We start from the raw sequence: 18,455 nt of genomic DNA on the forward strand, positions 1-18,455 counted from the left end.
AGAAAAATCGAGCTGCTAGGATTGCAGCCTTTCCCTGCGATATCTTTATACTGCGCTATAAAAGCCTATCACACTTAAAGAGTGAAAATTGTTGACATCTCTTTGCATTGCTAATCTTTAGAAAACAATGAGTGGAATATTATTTGAAATGAATAACTGCTCGCTTTATTGGCGAGTAGTAAAAAGCTAATAGTTGGCAAAACAATGTGGTGTTTACTCTTCAAGATAGGCGGGTTTATTAGCGGCAGCAGAGCAGAAGCATCACAGCTCAGCCCTCATCTCCTTAGGGTGTTTTTGTTTTTGTTTTTTTGCGGTACGCGGGCCTCTCACTGTTGTGGCCTCTCCCGTTGCGGAGCACAGGCTCAGCGGCCATGGCTCACGGGCCCAGCCTCTCCGCGGCATGTGGGATCTTCCCGGACCGGGGCACGAACCCGCGTCCCCTGCATCGGCAGACGGACTCTCAACCACTGCACCACCAGGGAAGCCCCTCCTTAGGGTTTTACTTGGGTTACAGCATCGGGTGTTTTGTTTGCTGTTATTATTCTTGTTTTTTTCTTTTCCCTTTTGTTCTTCTTTCTTTCTCCCATCCCCCAATATAAGGTGACACTTAAAGATATCATATCAAATGTGGCATATATTCAACTGAACTGAAAAACAGCCTTCGAGAGAAAAAAATGTTTGTCAGACGCTAATTAAAGGTTGTAGTTTCCCAAAGTGAGAACTTTCAGCTCAGCAGGCTGGGAGTTCAGAGATATGACCAGGGCTGGGAGCAAGTCTGGTGGGTTTGTGTGTCCAGGCGGCTCACGTGCGCGCGCGCACACACACACACCCCCTGCAGCGGGCCTGGGTCTGGGCCCTGTGCCGTCTGTCACCACGTTTAGTGCCGTGCTCACACGTCTCCTCCACCCTCTGGGAGCCCAGGAGTGCTTGACACACAGTCACTTAGCAAACACTTACAAAATGACGTGGCAAATAAGTGGACTCCGAACCAGAGAAATCATTTTGAGAACAGACTTGCTGTGCGAATGGTACCCACTTCTTTCTTGAGGACGTTTTCCTTGCCGTGTGCTTATGTCACAGCAACACACCCAAACGTCCGGAGCGGGCAGAAGGGCCGGCTGCTCCTTCACGGGACCCCGATGGTAACCTCGCCAACGGCGGTCATTTGTGTACAGAAGTAAGCTCTTCTGCCTTCACCGGCCTCTCGGGACAGAGTGACAAGTACGATTCTTCTACGCGGAGACCAGGGTGGGCTATCAAGGCCGAGGGCAGTAGTTCCCGAACTTGAGTGCCCGCACAGCAGCCTGGGAGGGGCCCCAGGAAGAGCACGTTAACAAGCGCCCCCAGGAGATCCCAAGTGCTCAGAATTCCTCTGCCCTGAGCCCACGTGAGCAGGCGGGCTTTACAAGTTTGCTGTTAGGCCTCACTGTGGGTTCTGAGCTCCCTGCAGGCAGGCCTGAGGCCCGGCAGCCCGCAGGACCCTGCAACCCCTCTGGTGGCCCAGCCCGTCTTGGAATCAGGGACCAAAAATCACATCCGTACTGTACACTGAGGTGGAGCCCGGGTGACAAGGTCCAGCATCTCTGTTCAAGTTCCCTGCTGCTGAGACTGTGAAACAGACGGGGAACCGGGCCCCTAGTTCAAAAGGTGACAAGGCCCCTGGACCGAGCCCCAGCTGCTGGACCTGCCGATCACTCCTGCCAAGGAGAGGCTCCTTATCTCCTGAACTTTTAGCCCGCTAATTCCAACTAAGGTACATATAGCTTAGCTTTAAGCAATAAAAAGGAGAAAAAAAAATTGTGTTTATCTGCTGTGGCCAAGCCGGTCTCTCCCAGGTGAGTCTTCTGCAGAACTATTTCCTTGTTCTCTGTGTCCCAGTCTCTCCGGTCAAGGCCAGCCAAAGATCGAGGCTCGCCCAGTGGCCTAAGAACACAGCTCCGTCACCAGGCCAGGCAGAAGGCCCTGAACCCAGTTACCCGATTCAGGGTCACCGCCAAGGTCGAGAGCAGGTGCACAGAAGACGGTTGGCCGCCAGGCTCTCTGCTGCATCAACAGTGAGGTGCTGGTCAGCTGGGATTGAAAAACTACTGCCATTATAGAAGGAAATCCCTTTTTAGGCCAGACGGGGCCACTGCGAGGCCAGGGGGACTAACACCTCAGGGAGCCACCACCTGACTCTGGGTGGTACCTGGAGCCCCAAGGTGGCAGCCAGACCAGAGTCAGGCCAGAGACACAAAGCCCACCCGACGACGGTCCGTGCACTGCGGCGGCAGGTGCGCAAATCGCTTCTTCCCAGTGGCCCTGGAGAGAAGGGACCAGATGGAGGACGGGCCAGCTTCGATGGACACACGGGCTCCGTGTTTGGGAGCTGTGCCCCTGACCAGAGCAGGTCCTGGGCCCACAGGCTCGGCCCAGGCCTTGGCGAGGCTCAGAACAGCTGGTGGAAGTGAGAAGAGGGTGGGCTGGAAGTGGGGGAGCCCTGCTTGTTGTCCCTTAGGATGGGAGCCCCAGAGACACATCCTCCAAGAGAAACGGCCCTGCGGCCCTGCTGCCTCAGCGCCAACCCCCCGGCTCAGCCCCTGTGCCACCGCAGCCTCGACAAAGGCAGAAAAGACTTCAACTGGCCCTTTCTGTGAAGAGAGCTTCCTGGCTAGGGCTGAGCCGCTCAGATACAGGCAGTCCAGGGACCCCCTCTCGGTGTGACACCTGCTAACAGTACGTCTGCCTTTCAGCTGCCTCCACTGGATCGTGGTTGGGCCGTTTTCATCTTCCCCAGAAGCAGCATTATTTGGCCACATGTGACACCATCTGTGCAGAAGGCAGAGGTCCCAGAGGAGTTTCTAGAAGAGTGCTGCGTGGAAGAGTACCAGAAGTGGCAGCCACTGAAGATGCCCAGGGCCCACCCCAAAGAGCCAGAGGGCCGGAGGGGGCGAGGGGCCGGAGGGATGCCTGGGTGTGCGCGGGCTGGCCCCTCGGCACCCGGCAGCCCCAGCAGGGAGATGCGAGTCACGGCCAGGGCTGCCGTCGAGAGGGGAAGGGAGGGAGAGGCCGCGCAGACTTGGGGGCATAGCTCACGGCTCGTGGTGGCTCCCCACGCTGCAGCCAGCAGCATCCGCTTCCAGTGCTGATTCTGCCAGAGCATTAATGATGCTGTAAAATAATAAGGCTCCAGACGGCCGCACGAGAGCGAGCAGTTGATAAAAGGGAGATTTACAGCCACATCCATCAATTTGATTATCTTTCACTGGGCTTAAACTTAGGAGTAACACTAATCTCTATTTAGCACGCTTTACAGGATCTACGGACACTTTACAATCTTCCTCTATTCACAAGTGTCAAATTATGGCAATATTGATAAAACGGTGGAGTAAACAGCTAGTGAGACAACCCTAGAACCGGCGAATACGCTTTTTACTGCACCGTAAAAGCCTATTACTCTCTGATTTCGGGTGAAAATTTGTGGCCAATAATCTGAGTTGATAATGTTTCGGAAACACTTGCGCGGATAATAAAAGCTGCCTTCTCCCTTAACGCCACCCCGCTCCAATCCGAGGCCAGCCCCCTCCTCGGACTTGACCATAAAAAGCCGGGGCCACAGGGGCCGAGGTGGAGGCCATCCGGCCATCGGCAGGCACTGCTGCCTCCTTGGCCGAGGGCAGGTCTGGGATGCCCGTGGCCCATGGCCCGTACTGCTCTGCCCACAAGCTCCCCGCGCCCGCTTGGCCTCCAACAAGGAGACAGTCTTCTAGAAGCCCCTGCAGGAACCTGCACTCTGCGCTTTGCAGGGGCGAGAAGGACAGAGCAGCCGGGAACACCGGACTTGGACACTGCCTCCTGGATTGTCTCGAGCCGATGACCTAGCCCCACCGGAGGGCTCTCGGGCCAATATGGTGCCCATGCACCCAACACCCCCAAAAGGACCGCTGCCCGCACCCAGCAGCCTGGTGTCACTCATTCTCATTCACTTGCTTTGCCGTCAGGCTGAGGTTTCCCCAGTGCCCGCCGAGTGGTGGTCGGTTTAGGTTTTCTCTGTCCAGAACGTGGCATCACACCCTTTGGTGCTTCCCGGCCTGACTTGCTGAGAACTAAGGCCACCAGGCAAACACAGCAGTGCTTTCAAGCAGAGGCTCTCTGCGGGACGGATGGCACTCGTCAGAGGCGCTGGCCAGTTCTGGACAGAAAGCAGGGAAGGCCTGTGCCCACCTCTCTGCCCCTAGAGCCTCCCCAGGGCCGGGCCTGCCTGAAGCACCGGGGAGGCTGTCTCACGGCCGCACCGTGCTGCGAAGCCACCTGTTTCTCCAGGCGATCTCCGCCACGCCCCGGGCACGCCCCGACCGCTGGGCCCAGGCTGGAGCTCCGGTCGGGGAAGCACTGGCTCCAGACTCTGGACACTGAGCTCCCAGCGTGGAGCTGGTACTCCAGACCCACAACCAGGCCTCGTGGTCCTTGGTTCTGCTTGTCCGCCCGCGTCCTGATCCAAACAGGGAATGGAGGCTGGGGACGTGAGGACAGAGCGAGGGGAGAGGGTGTTGGTCGCCCAGCATGCAGCAACCCCGCCAGCCAGCCTGCCGGTCACCACGACCCCTCCCCGACTGCTGTGGGTGCAAAGCACTCCACAAACACAAACCCAATCCTTTCAAAACAGGAGACCCTACCAGCCACAAATTAGATATTATCCTTGTGAATCAGAGACCACCCCTGGTGTGGTGGCCAAAGAAAGAAACTCCCGAAACTTCTCTGAGTCGTGATTATTTGATCTGCATAATGGAATCTTCTCCAAGAGTCTCATGAAAATCACACAAACCTGTAATTTTTCCGAAAGCTCTTTGTAAACCGTAAAGTGATATAACAATGGCAACAGCAACAATGTCACCTAACGGTTACTCACTATGTACCAGGCACCAGGATAAGCATCTCGTGCGTATTAACTCCTTTAAATAACCCCCCGACGAAACCCTACCAGAAAGGTCCTTTTATCATTATCCCCACTTAAATGAAGCGGAAACTGGGGCTAGGAGGCGTGAAGGGACCCAAGGTCGCACAGCTGTAGTGAATGAGAGGTGGCCTAACCCCAGCGCTGCTCATGAGGTGTGAGGGCACAGCTGCATGGCTCGGGTAACGGCCACGTGGGCAGGGTGGCCGACTCGCCTGCTGGCTGCAGGGCCCCAGGCCCAGACAGGCATCTGAACCCACGGGGCGGGGCAGAGCCAGCCCTCTGCCAACACGGCCTTCTGGATCGAAGTATAAAGGTACGACCCTCTTCAGAGCCCTGAAGTTGCCCAGATCTGAGCCAAGCGAAATACCTAGATACTAACCTAGACTCCCCCAGTTTTGAAGCTGGTGTGGACGGCGTGTTGTGGGAGCTGAGGAAGCTGGAGGACCCTGTAGCCCATCCAGGCAGGGAGACTGGTCCAAGGTCACACTGCAGAGGAATGACTGGAAGACGGCTCCCCCCCCTCCCCTCTCTCAGGGCTCGTCCGTCGAGCCAGGTCAGCCTTTGCAAGGTGAGCCGCATCCTGCATCAGTGCCCAGCAGGGCACCTGGGCGCAAATGTAGATTCCAGGCCACCTTAGCATCCTGCTGACCAGGAGTCTGCATTTGAACAGATAGATATATATACCCTTATACACCGTGCCCGCTCCTCGTTCCCAAGGAGATGAGGGGCGCCCAGCGCTGTCTCCAGAGGCCTCTTTTGCTGCATGGGCTACAGGTGAAGGGGCTGGGCTCCGATGGGCTTCTTTCTGGGTCAGTTCTAAGTGCAGGGCTGTGGAGGAGAGGCTGCCCCGTGAGAGTGAATTAATCTACCCCAGGCACACACTGCTGCTTCTGAACTTACACACGGGTCTTTTAAAACCATCTTTCCTTTTTATTTTCCAAAATCCTCTGCCAGGTGTCTTCTTCTCACTCTTTTCAGGCCTGGCCCAACCCAAGGCGGTCCTTCAGTCCCCATGACGGTCCCACGCCACCTGAGAAGCATCTACGGAACATGGGTGTGGCTTTCACCCTCCCAAAGGCGACTCAGAAGACGACGGGGCCCCGGCCCGAGCTCGTGCCCAGAGCTGGGGAAGGCCGCTCTCTCGACCCTGGAGCCGTCCCGGCATGAGCACCGGTACCTGCATCCAGGTGCAGGAGGGTGAGCCGGAGGGCTCAGAAGCTCAGAAGACAACCGCGGCTTACAGAGCAAAGGTCCGGATCAACGTGCCGGGGCGCGAGGGCACGTGGAGGGATCCTAACGGAGGAAACAGCTAATCTCACCACCGGCGTCCGGCGCTCTTCCAAACTGCACACTGAGGGAGGGGCGGTGCACGACAGACCAGAGGCCCGGCCAGCAGGCTCGCCTTAATGGGATTTGTTCATCAGCTTGCTTTCCAAGAGGCCTCGGGACACACAGCAGGTGCACTGGAAAGAGAGATAAAAGGAGAAGAGGCAGCGCTGTGGAGGAGTCGGGGGGGAGGGCACCCCGGCAGAGAAAAATCGGGGGGCTCAGGGCAAAGGGAGCTTAGAAGGACGGAAACACCAATCCAGGTGAGCAGAGCTGTCTTCACAGGTTTTCTCAGGATCCGCTTTCCAACCTTTCTAGAACAACGCGGATTATAAAGCAGTCCCTTCATCTGCTGCTGTGGACACACTCTGGCAGCTGTGAAGAATTACCCGCGTGTGTGCGTTACCACCGGAACACTGCTGATATTCTCAGAGTCAATCCTGAGATAGGCAGATGCCTCAGTCCCATCCCTCTGGCCCGACACCAAGAGCGTAGCCAGGAGCAGAGGGCCAGGTGGGCTGCAGAGAAGGCGAGGACACTTCTGGAAAATCAGAGAAACTTCTTTTGATGCAGGAAAGAATCCTCCCCTCTGCCTCAAGAAAAAGAGAGAGAGAGGAGAGAGAGAGAGAGAGAGATTTCTAGAGATAAAAGGAAGTTTCCAATTTCCAGTAATAACGAGATGAAAAGACCATTCTCAAAGATCGTCAAGGCGATTGTAGTAAAATGTCAACAGTGACTGGAAACAAAGTCAATACAATTCCTCTACGTGAAAATATAAATATACTAGAGATGATTGATTTGGCCATAAATTGTTTCCATGCACACATTTTCCCCCTTTTCCACTGTACGTATATTAAAATTTGTGTCACTCATATGAACAGAGTGCGGACGGACGAAAGCACTCAGATAATTTGCAATCTGTAAAATAAACATTATTAAAAATTCTAAAAACGTTAAAGAGAAATTGTTTGGGGCTTGAACAGTGACTGGGACAGGAGCTGCTTGGGAGGTACAGCTGGTCCCACAAATGATGCAGGAAACAAAGGGCTCCAGGCAGGGAAAGAAAAAGGTACCCTTTCAAGCCCATTTGTTTGCCTTGCGCGTGGAGGCAAGAAGTCAGTTTGGGATTCCGCCCTATCTTATCCGCTCAATCTTATCAGGTGGTAGATCTGTCCTTTGATCCTGTCAACAATGTGGAAAGTTGGAGACAGCTGCCACCACCCCTAGTCGGCAGGGCCTCGCCATTCCCTCATAAAACATTTATGAAACCTGTAATAAACAGGCCTGATAAGGGAGAGGGCTCAAGATTTCAAAACTCAGCAGCTCCGCTGAAAATGCCCTTCTCTGCCTCCAAGGTTCCTTTATTTGAAGAGCAAACACAAACCATCAATTCCCACTGGCCATAAAGTTCCTGAGCAAAGAGTTTCACCAAACCCTGAGATTAGCAGAATTTGTTCGGAGCCTTACCCATAAGGGACAAAGCACCTCCCCTCCCCTGCCCGAAATTCTCTGCGCTGATATGGGCAGGGGCCAGGGTGACCATAAAAATTCAGTCACGGAGAAATAGAGTCATTTGATGCCACAAAGTAAACTAATATTCTGTGGTTGAGTTTAGCCAAGAGAAGAGTAGCATTTTCATGGCACACCACAAAACATAACTTTGTTAATATTTATTTTAACTTCTGTTTTGTTTTCTGGGAAATTGAGTTCTCTGAGTTTAGCAGAAGTAGACTGAGTCCTCACGACTCCCACACTCTCCAGGAATTTTCTTAGTTGACTTTTCTGGGCAGGTGTCAGGTGAGTGACTGAAACCAGAGGTCTTCAAAGAATCTAGAAATAAAGAAAGCCAAGAGCAAGAGAGGGAAATACACTGAGAGTGACTGGAAACTTCCAGGAAGACGGATATGCTTCGGGGCAGGGGACGCTGTTGTCTGCACACTGCAGGCATCTGTGGAAGGATGAGTAGGTGAATGGAAGCAAGACCGGCAGATGCTGCAGGCGTCAAGGGATAACTGAACTGATTGGGGGAAGATTTCCAGGTCTCTCCTCTCTTCTGCCCTAGCCAACCAGGTGACCAGCTAAAGAGAAATGAGAAGGCGGATCCTCCGGGGGGCTGCTGGACAAGCCTCCCAGGGTTGAGCTACCCCCCTGCACAGAAGCCTCTCTCCCCTAGGTTCCCAAGCTGGGAGACATGTTCCCCTGCACCCCCCTCCTTGGCGCTCACCTTTCGGGGAGCTCAGCCCACATCCCTCTACATTGTCCACACCTGCCTCATTGCTTAATGGAAAGTAAATCCTCACACGTGGGCCCCTGAGTGGTGTGAGTGTTGTGTGTGTCCACTGTGTTTTCCTCTCAAGGTTTCTGCGTCCAGAGGGTGGAGGCCACCTTGACTAACCTCGTAAGCACCTGCCCCAGCACGAGCACTGGGAGCTGACAACCATGGTGGTCCTCTCAGCCCCGTGCTCAGCTTCTGTGCCCAGAGCAGCGCCCGGCAGGCGGGCTCCATGGGCAGCTGGGCTCTGGGGGGCTTCAGTGTCCCAGGCACTGGGGCTAGGGATGCCTAGCTGAGGAGAAGGAGGAGAGACGGGGCTCAGCTGGAACTGGGGACCAAGGATACACAGCCGGCAGCATCTGAGATGTCCCAGCGTGTTGGTCAGCAGTACCGGTCAACAGTGGTCTGGCCGGAACCCACGGAGGCAGGCAGAAATGAACTGACGGTCCCGTAAGACACAGGACCCCATTAGTGAACAGGCCATGTCATTTAGGATCATAGCTGAAGTGTCCCCAAATGCTTCTGGACCAAGGGGGCAGAGCTGGATTTTCATGGAGAATTCAGCCCAAGTAGCCTTTCTGGAGACCCCATCAGATGTGCTGTCTCCAGGCCACGGCGTTCCGGGGCCCTGAACCGTGGCCTCAGGGAGAGGAGGGGGCTGGCTGTCAGGAGGGCTGTGGGAGAGAGATGGGGGGGCTCTGTGCCCCACCCTGTGGGACAGGCCCCAGCATCTCCCGAAGTCAAGGGGCAGGGCGGTACGCCGGTCAAGGGTACAAGCTCCCTGTCGACCGACCGCTCAGACTCCACGCCCAGCTCTCACACCTCCTACTCCTGCGACCTTGGGCGCCAAACCCTGTGCTCGGTTTTCTCATCTATGAAATCAGGATGACGAAATCGGGGTTCTCGCTGGATTGCGGTAAGGAACAGACGAGACGGTGCAAGGGTGGCATTTGGAAACCCTCAACAACTGTTAGCTGCCATCATTATTATTTTGAGATGTTGCCAGCATTTTTCCCTATTAGCGCTCAGGATAAGTAGCCTGTAACGTTCATGCGCTTTTCGCGTCCACAGGAGACTGTGTGAAGCCTGGGTTTTGCCCTGAAGGTCGGCGCTTCCCGCTCCTATAGTCCACGCTGACATCTCCCAGCTCGATCCCTTGCAAACTGCCAACTCTCTTTCTTACAGTATTGCCCATTTAGTTATCACTCACTCTCACACACACACACACACACACACACACACACACACACACACACACACACAGTGGATGTGATTATCAGCCCCATTTCACTGGCAAGGCAACCGAGGTCTGGCAACATACAGGGTTTCCAAGCACAGCCAGTGGGTGTGAACCTCGTCTCTGAGGCTCCGAGCCTGACTCTGCTTGGACCCGACTGAACGGGCTGAAGAGGGGAGGCAGAGCGAGGGGGACGGCAGGTCAGAGGCAGGGATGGGATGAGAGGGAGGGAGGGGCTGCTATAACAGGTTATGTGGGGCTGTCCCAGGAAGACCAGGGCACAGGGACGCCCTACTTAACGGCAAAAAAGACCCCAGCCCAACAATCCCAGGCCAAGGTCAAGGTGGGCAAACTCGCCATGATGTTATGGCATGTTCCTCTGTGCAGATCGGTGGGGGGCAGGCGAGGGCTGGCCACGCTCGCCTGTGCGCTGTCTCTCCTCTTCCACCAGACGTCATGCACCCCAGGGCGGCCTCCGAGCATCCTGGCACCCAGCCTTCCTTCCTTCCAGGCCAGTGTGGGAGTCCCTCATCCAGCAGACGTTGAGAGCTCCCAAACCGTTTAAAGGTTCGGATGTTGATGTTGAATATTTGTACACCTGTGTTCAGAGCTGCACTAGTCACAGTAGCCAAAAGGTAGAAGCAACCCAAGTGTCCATCGCCAGCAAATGGACAAACAGAATGTGCTGCGTCCATGCAATGGAATAGTATTCAGCCTTCAAAAGGCAGGGAATCCTGACGTAGGCTACAACATGCGTGACACTGACATTATACTCAGTGAAATAAGCCAGTGACAAAAAGACGAGTACTGACAATTCCACTGGTATGAGGTCCCTTGAGCAGTCCGACTCATGGAGACGGAAGGCAGACCGGTGGGCCGGTGGCTGGGAGATGGGGGGTGGGCTGGGAGTGGGGAGCTCGTGTTCAGGGGGGACAGGGTTTCAGTCTTACACGACAGACAGATTCTGGAGGTGGTGGCACGACAATGTGAATGTACTTAACACTGCTGAACTGTACACTTAAAAATGGTTACGACGGTAAATTTGACGTTATATGTATTTTATCACAATTTCCTTTAAGTTTGGATGTGGTATCCTGACACCTTCAGACACAGTGGGCTGCTAGGTCCACGCCAGGGAGGAAGCTCAGCACACTCTCCCTGTGCCCTGAGGGGACACCTGGCCACATTTCCCAGCCACCCGCCCGCACCCCGCTTGTGCCCTAGGCAGGGGAGCTGCTGCCCCGAGGAAGGGGGTCCTTTCCTGGTTGGTATGGAGTGCCCCTGGTCCCCCCAGCCCTGTGCCCACAGGCTGTGTCTGCCCAGAGGGGCGCCTTCCCCAAACCCCAGAGGCCCCCGTGGATCGGGGCAGCCCATCTGGGCTGGGAGCCACCCAAGGCAGGGGCCGTGCTCACTCCTCTCCGTGTTCCCTGCTGCTCACGCAAAGCCTTGCACACAGCTGGTGCTCAATAGAGACATGTGGAAAGGAGGAGAGAAGGTAGCAGGGAAGGAGGAAGGGACAGAGGAGTAGAGGAGTGGGCAGAAGGGACACACGGAGGGCAGACATGGACAAACATGGACGCATCTCCACCTCTATGCCTCGTGCGTATTTATGGCCGAGAACCAAGGGGGCTCTTCTGGGGGTCTCCAAACTTGCCATGGTTTGTTTTAGGACCTGATGTGTCCTTCCCTCATCTCACGGCCCAGAATTCTGAAACTGCAGCAGGCTGGGGCGACGGGGCGGGAGTTCCAGGTCTCGCTCTCCCTGGGCATCTGAGGGCCCAGACGTGCTCTGACACGAGCCTCCAGTCTCAGCTGCCCCTCAGGCAGCGTCCACAGCAAACACCCACGCGACTGCAGAGGTTCAGATTCACCAAGCCCCCTGTCACCACACTCCCCCTGGGCCCTTACAGACGCTCCTCCCCAGTGCCTCTCGGCATCTTAGTGCAAGAAACCACTCCTGGGCACACGTATACCCAGAGAAAACCATAATTCAAAAGGACACGTGCACCCCCATGTTCACCGCAGCACTATACACAATAGCCAAGACATGGAAGCAACCCGAGTGTCCACTGACAGAGGAATGGATAAAGAAGATGTGGTATATATATATATATACACACACAGTGGAATGTTACTCAGCCATAAAAAAGAACAAAATAATGCCGTTTGCGGCAACATGGGTGGACTTAGAGATTGTCATACTAAGTGAAGTAAGTCAGACACAGAAAGACAAACATCATATGATACCGCTTATATGTGGAATCTAAAAAAAGGGTACAAATGAGCTTCGTTACAAAACAGAAGTAGTCACAGATGTAGAAAACAAACTTATGTTTACCAGGGGATGGGGGGGGATAAACTGGGAGATTAGGATGGACATACACACACTACTATATATAAAATAGGTAAGGACCTGCTGTAGAGCGCAGGGAACTCTACTCAGTGCTCTGCAATGGCCTATGTGGTAGAAGCATCTAAACAAGAGTGGATACGTGGATGTGTATAACTGTATGTGTATAATCACTTTGCTCCACACCTGAAACTAACACAACATTGTAAATCAGCTCTTCTCCAACAAAAAATTTAAAAACTGAAAAAAAAAGAAACTCAAAGGCTCCTTGGCGGAGAGATGAAGTGTATCCCTCCTCGCAGCCACCCTCCCCTGCACCCCTCGTCCGTCCCCTCCTGGGCCCCCATCCCCAGCAGATCCTTTATCTGCACAGACTGTTCCCAGGCGATAAAGCAGCCCAGGTCAGGTGCAGGGAGCTTTGTGGCCCTGCGGAGGCACAGGGATTTTCCTGGCCCATCGCCCCTGCTGTTTGCTCACCTGTCATCTCAGCTTGGTGACAAGGCTGACAGGAAAAGGGGGGGTGGGCGCGTGTGTGGCAGGAGAGGTCGTTTATTGGAAGGCTGCTGGCTGTAAACACACCCGCGCGGCTTTCGACGGCAGCCCTGGGCCCGCCACGAGGCCGGCCCCCTGTTAATGCGTAACCACTGAACCCCCCTCGGGGCAGGTGCGGGGACGTGGCTGTGACCCCGCCTTTCTTCCAGCTCCCCCAGGCCGGCCGCCTCATCCTGTGCTCGGGCCAAACCCACTGAAAAGTGAAGGCCGGGGAGTGTCCCAGCCCTCGGCCTGCCCCAGAGGCCCTGGTCCTCCAGCCCCGGGCGGTCAATGCGTGACCTCTGACCCTGGGGGAGGACGGGGCATCAGGGTCAGGCGCGGTGGCCTCATGCAGCAGAGGGGCTGGCTGGGACGGCACCCCCAGCACGAAGATCCAACATGTGCTGTCTGTTCCCTGCCCCTCGGCTGAAAACAATATACACTGGAGCATGAAAGATTCAGCTCTTGCTCCGGCTGCTGGGATGAGCTGTCCGCGCCCAGGAGGTGCCCCTCAAGCCCTTTCCCTCTGAAGGACACACGCTGGGGCTGCCGGGCAGGCGGCAGTGAGGCCAGTGGTGGCGGGCGGGATGCTAAAGAAAAGACCATTCTGTACGCATACAAGGACAGTGATGGGATAAGGTGGGTTCTAAGGAAAATCTGGGGCTTCCCAGGTAGAACAGCTAACCCCACAGTGAGGCGCTATCTCCCCTTCTCAGGCTGTCTTGAGTGGTCGATTAGTCAAACTGGCCCCAGCAGTTCCTCAGCTGAATGCATCCAGATTCCCCCCTGGGAAACCAGGATGCACTGCACCTTTGGTGCTGCACCTCCTCTGTTTCTTTCCCATTGGCTGTACTGGCATCACAGCCCTCGACTGTGAGGTTCATGGGTCTCAGAGAGGCCTTCTCTGCTCTCAGCACGGGGCAAGCCAGTCGCAGGAGAGGACCCATCATCGTAAATCCTGGAAGCAATGCTAACGCGTTGATGAGCCCCTGCCCTGTGCCCAGCAGTCCCCTCACTCCGGGGGGGACAAAGACGTTATCTAACTCATCAGAACGGGCCTCCCAGCAATAGTTCACCCAGTTATTATTTTATGAGGTCGTTATCACCTGCAGCCACGGGATTAATAAAAATTGAGGGTAATAAAAGAAATCACAGAGGAAACTAATGCTATCAACTATGTAATAGAAGGGAGGAAGCAGGCTTCGTCTGTAGTGACAAATTCTCCTGTCGCACAAACTCAGAAACGAGGGCCAGGAGGAAGGGGGCACAAGGCAGTGTTAGAGAAGGCCACTCACTAGGTCAGGTGACCACCTCGCAATGGTACCTGTGCTCTGCGCAAACCAGAGGTCCGCCTCCAAATGACCTCGGGGGTGCAAGGGGGAAGGGTCTTCTGGTCAAGCCTATGTCTAAGCCCCTCTCTAGGGGAGGCTGTTGCCATCACCACCACCCTCTTCCCGGCTGACAGCGGTGGACGGGCTGTGAGTCTCCGTGGGCCCAAGCCCCAGGCTCCCCCTGAATCTCAAGTCCCCTCTTGCACTGTGCTAATACCAAGCCCAACCCAGCCAGATCTCCCAGGGACACAGATGTGGTCCAGGGCTGCTGAGAGCACTAATACCAAGCCCAACCCAGCCAGATCTCCCAGGGACACAGATGTGGTCCAGGGCTGCAGAGAGCCCAGTGTCACACACCCACTGTGACGTCCCTGTGCTTGGAGAAGGGCCCGGTGCTCCCTGGATGATACAGAGGAAAGGGGAGCCCAGGCCCGGCCTCGGGCACTAACTCCAGGGAGATCACCCAATCAACTCGATCAAACAGAGCGCGGACTACAGTGCAGCCCCGGCTCTGACGGCCGATGGGAACAGATGCCACTCAACAGCTCTGAGGAAGGGAAGGCGTTTTAGGCCGTGAATAAGACGGGCAGTCTAGGGAAGGCCACTGGCTGGAGGGCCAGGGTCTAGGAGGTGGCTGGTGAGGGGAGGAGGTGAGAAAGCAGACAGAGAGTGGGGTGCAGAGACGGGCAGCATCCCTGTGGCTAACGGGCACCAGCTGATGGGTGAGATGGGGACACTGCAGGTTTTGTACTCGGTCAGGGCCAGGCGTTCCTGTAAAGCCTGACTCGTTCAGGGGGCATCACTTGGGCAGATGGCCCTGGGACGGACCCTTCACCCCCAACGTTCTTTAATTACTAAGGACTTAGTTATGTTCATCAAGAAAGCTGGGAGATGCTACTGGGGAAAGTCGACCTGCTTTTGCAATAGGTGCCTCGACCATCTCTGGCTGGTCTCAGCTCCCCCGAGGACACATAGAGGAGAAGGAGGGGGATTCCAGGAGGAAGAGAGGGTTTCAGAACAGGAAGCCCAGTGGGGCCCAGCTGCTTGGACCCTGAGCAGAGCCCCCCAGGTGCACGGCCGGGACTCATCCTGGCCTCTTTGCCTTCCAGCTCGGAGGCTTCTACTCTCTGCCTGGGCTTCCTGTGCCCCACCTTCACCTCAGGCTTTCTCCGGGACGGGACACGGGGCGCTCAGGGCCTCTCGGCAGCTCGAGGGAGAGGCTACGAACCACCCAGACAACCCAGTTTCCCAAGTGGGGCCTGTGTCCAAACTCCCGCCAAGGCCCCTTGGCCAGTAATAAACCCAGCCGGCTGCAGAAACAGGCCCAGGAATACAGCCCCGGCTGGGTAATGATTAACTGGCAGCGAGGGGGCCCTGGAGGTCACAGTGATAATGAGAAAGTTTCCCTGAGCTATCTCAAGTGCAGAGGGCCTGGGGAGGGGCCCTGGCTGGCGCCCGACTCCCGGCAAATGCTTCCTGCCCCCTCCAGGGCGTGCTCCCTTCAACGACCCAACGCTGCCCCTCCCCACGGGAACAGGGGAACTGACGTCACGAACCTGGGGACACGGGCCCTGGTAAAGTCCACGGTGAGGACGCCAACACGGGCGTCTTCCCGGGAGGCGGCTGGCTTTTCCCCAAACCTGACACAGATAAGCCCTTCCAAGAAGAGGGAGTGCTTTTATCTTTATTGCTTGGCCAGTCCTGAGGCCTAGAGGGCCGCTCTGTTGGAGTGAAACTCAAAAAGGATTTTCAGCGGGACGTTCTGCTTTCTGATTTTTTTTTTTTTCTTTTTAGTACTTTGGCATCTTGCAATGAAATTCTCCAGCAACTTTCTTCCGAAGTTCCTAAACAACTTCACAGGCAGAACTCACGCCTCGGTTTACACGAGCGAGGAATGCTAAGCCCCCACGATGGGTCTATCATGATGCTTCACGGAGTTCAAAAGAATCCTTTCACTGGGGAGGCCAGGCCAACAAAGAAAAATAATAATAATAAAATGGCCTCCAAGATGGAGGATCTATAAAGCCTCAGTGTTCTAGGAAATCACAGTGTCGGCTGGAGACGAACGGGGTCTCCCAATTTGGAGACAGAAGTGAAGGCTCACTCGAGGGCATGTGACTGTCAGGGTCAAGACAGTGCCATGAGCTGCCATCCCAACTCTGGCTCTACCACCTTCTGTGGAACCTTCTATTGCTGTTCTTATCCACCAACAGGGTCCCAACTCACAGACGTTTCACACTGTCACTCCTTCCCCCTCCACTCCACCACCCCCTCTGAACTGAAAGCAAAGGTTGGAAGCACCTGTTCTACTTAATGTTGAAGCTGGGAGACTCTTCCTACACTTTCCAAATTCTTGTTGTAGAACGGAAGCCATGTATGACTCCTTGAAAAAGCTGGTACTGATTCCTCCTGACACACCCATCACATGTCCCAGAATGTCACCAAATATTGACATCCGGTCCTGCTGAGCAGGCAGCCACGTTGAAGTAAGACAAGCACCCAGCTCTGGAATCCTCTTACTTCAGGAGGCCAATCACCGAGCAGCGTTCTTACAGTCTCTTATTTGTTATCTAATTCATCGACTAACTTGTATTAAGACCCCACCCAGAGTAAACGGCTTCATTTTCCAGTTAGCATCTATTGGGTAAGTGACGTTTTCACTTTTTTCAGATGTGTGTGATAACACTGGTCTACTTTCAGATATGTTATGCTTTAAAATGCTCACAACACTGTGTGCTCTTGATGGAAATAACACCACCTCCTGTAAAGTAAGTATTCTTTTTTTTTTTTGCGGTACGCGGGCCTCTCACTGTTGCGGCCTCTCCCGTTGCGGAGCACAGGCTGCAGACGTGCAGGCTCAGCGGCCATGGCTCACGGGCCCAGCCGCTCCACGGCATGTGGGATCCTCCCGGACCGGGGCACGAACCCGCGTCCCCTGCATCGGCAGGCGGACTCTCAACCACTGCGCCACCAGGGAAGCCCTAAAGTAAGTATTCTTTAAAAAAAGAAAAAACTATATATATACATATATATATGTGTGTGTGTATATATATATATATATATGAGCCCAATCAAGTTTCCAGTTTACAGGAAATACAGGACTAGGGGAAAATGTTAAATGACACCCAGGGTTGCACTTGGCAGAATCCAGAACGTGGGAAGCCATACATCAGCTGATGTCCATCCTTGCTGGGTACATGGGGGGGGCGGGGCAGTGTCACTGTATTAGGTGCTCTGCTTTCATGAATGTGTGAAACTTTGATAATAAAGGTTAAAAATACGTACAAGTGTTTGGCACATACACATGCACCCAAATCCCAACTAACAGCAGATGCCTCGCCAGCACCCACCGTGCCGGCAGACAGCCATCAGGCCAATGTGAAGGGCGGACCCACACCCCCCACCTGGCTCTTCCTCGTCTCTCCCCTCCCCGCGCTCATCTCCAGGGGAGGCCCGAGAAGCACCTGGACCGACTGTTTAAAGGGCCCCTCCGAGCTCTCCCTTCCCTCAGGATCATGACCCAGCAGAGGCCCTGGGCACAAGGCTGTGCTGTCCTCAAATGGGCCCATCAGGCTCTGAGTCGTGGAGACCCCACGTCTGGGTGCAGGGGATGCCGACCTGACTCCACCACTCCCCAGCTGAGGGCCTTTGGGCAAATAACTTAACCCCTGTGAGCATCACTTAACCTCTCTGAGTGCTGATGCTTTCCTCTATCAAAAGGGGAGAATTCTTTGTTCAACACACACTGCGGTGGGTGCGAAGATGACGCAAACGGCAATCTCTGCACTCGAGGAGCGGGACTGTGCACCAGGAATGTCCTACACGAGGCTGGACAGGGAGGCAAAGGCCACTTATAAGGAGCTTTGAGCTGAAGAGAATCATTTGTCTCTGAGTATCAGGGAAGGCTCCCTGGAGCAGGTGGCATGTGAGCTGGACCCTGACTGACAGGTTCTCAGGCGACAGGAAGAGGAGGGCAAGCCAGCAGAGGGAGCCCTGAGCCCAGGGCATGAGAAGAAAGTGGACAGGACGTAGGTCTGGGAAGGTAGGTCAGGGCCAGGCTGGGGCGGCCGTGACCGTGAACACTGGCCAGTGTGTTGGAATCATACAAGGAAGGCAATGGGGGGGCCGTTCGGAGACTTTTGAGGGGAGTGCGGCTTGATCAGCACTGGTCTCTAAGAAGATTATTACAGAGGATACGTGAGGGAGAAAGACTTGGTCCTGTTTGCAGCCAGAAAGAGAATAGGCCCAGGGCAGTCTCTGTGACTCTGAGAGTACCAGAGCCAGAAGACGTCTGACAGCACAGTGGGCTTCCTTCTCCAGGGGAAAATGCACACACACCCAGAGTTGTGAATCTGAGGTTGGGGCAGGAGTTCACAAACCAGGTATGAGAGAAAGTGCAGCTGGAAAAAGGAAATACATCAACTGCCAGATGGAGACACATTTCCCCCGAGACTAGGCCGGGAAAGGCCTCC

The sequence above is a fragment of the Lagenorhynchus albirostris genome, chromosome 18 (genome assembly GCF_949774975.1).
Source record: "Lagenorhynchus albirostris chromosome 18, mLagAlb1.1, whole genome shotgun sequence".
Taxonomy (NCBI): domain Eukaryota; kingdom Metazoa; phylum Chordata; class Mammalia; order Artiodactyla; family Delphinidae; genus Lagenorhynchus; species Lagenorhynchus albirostris.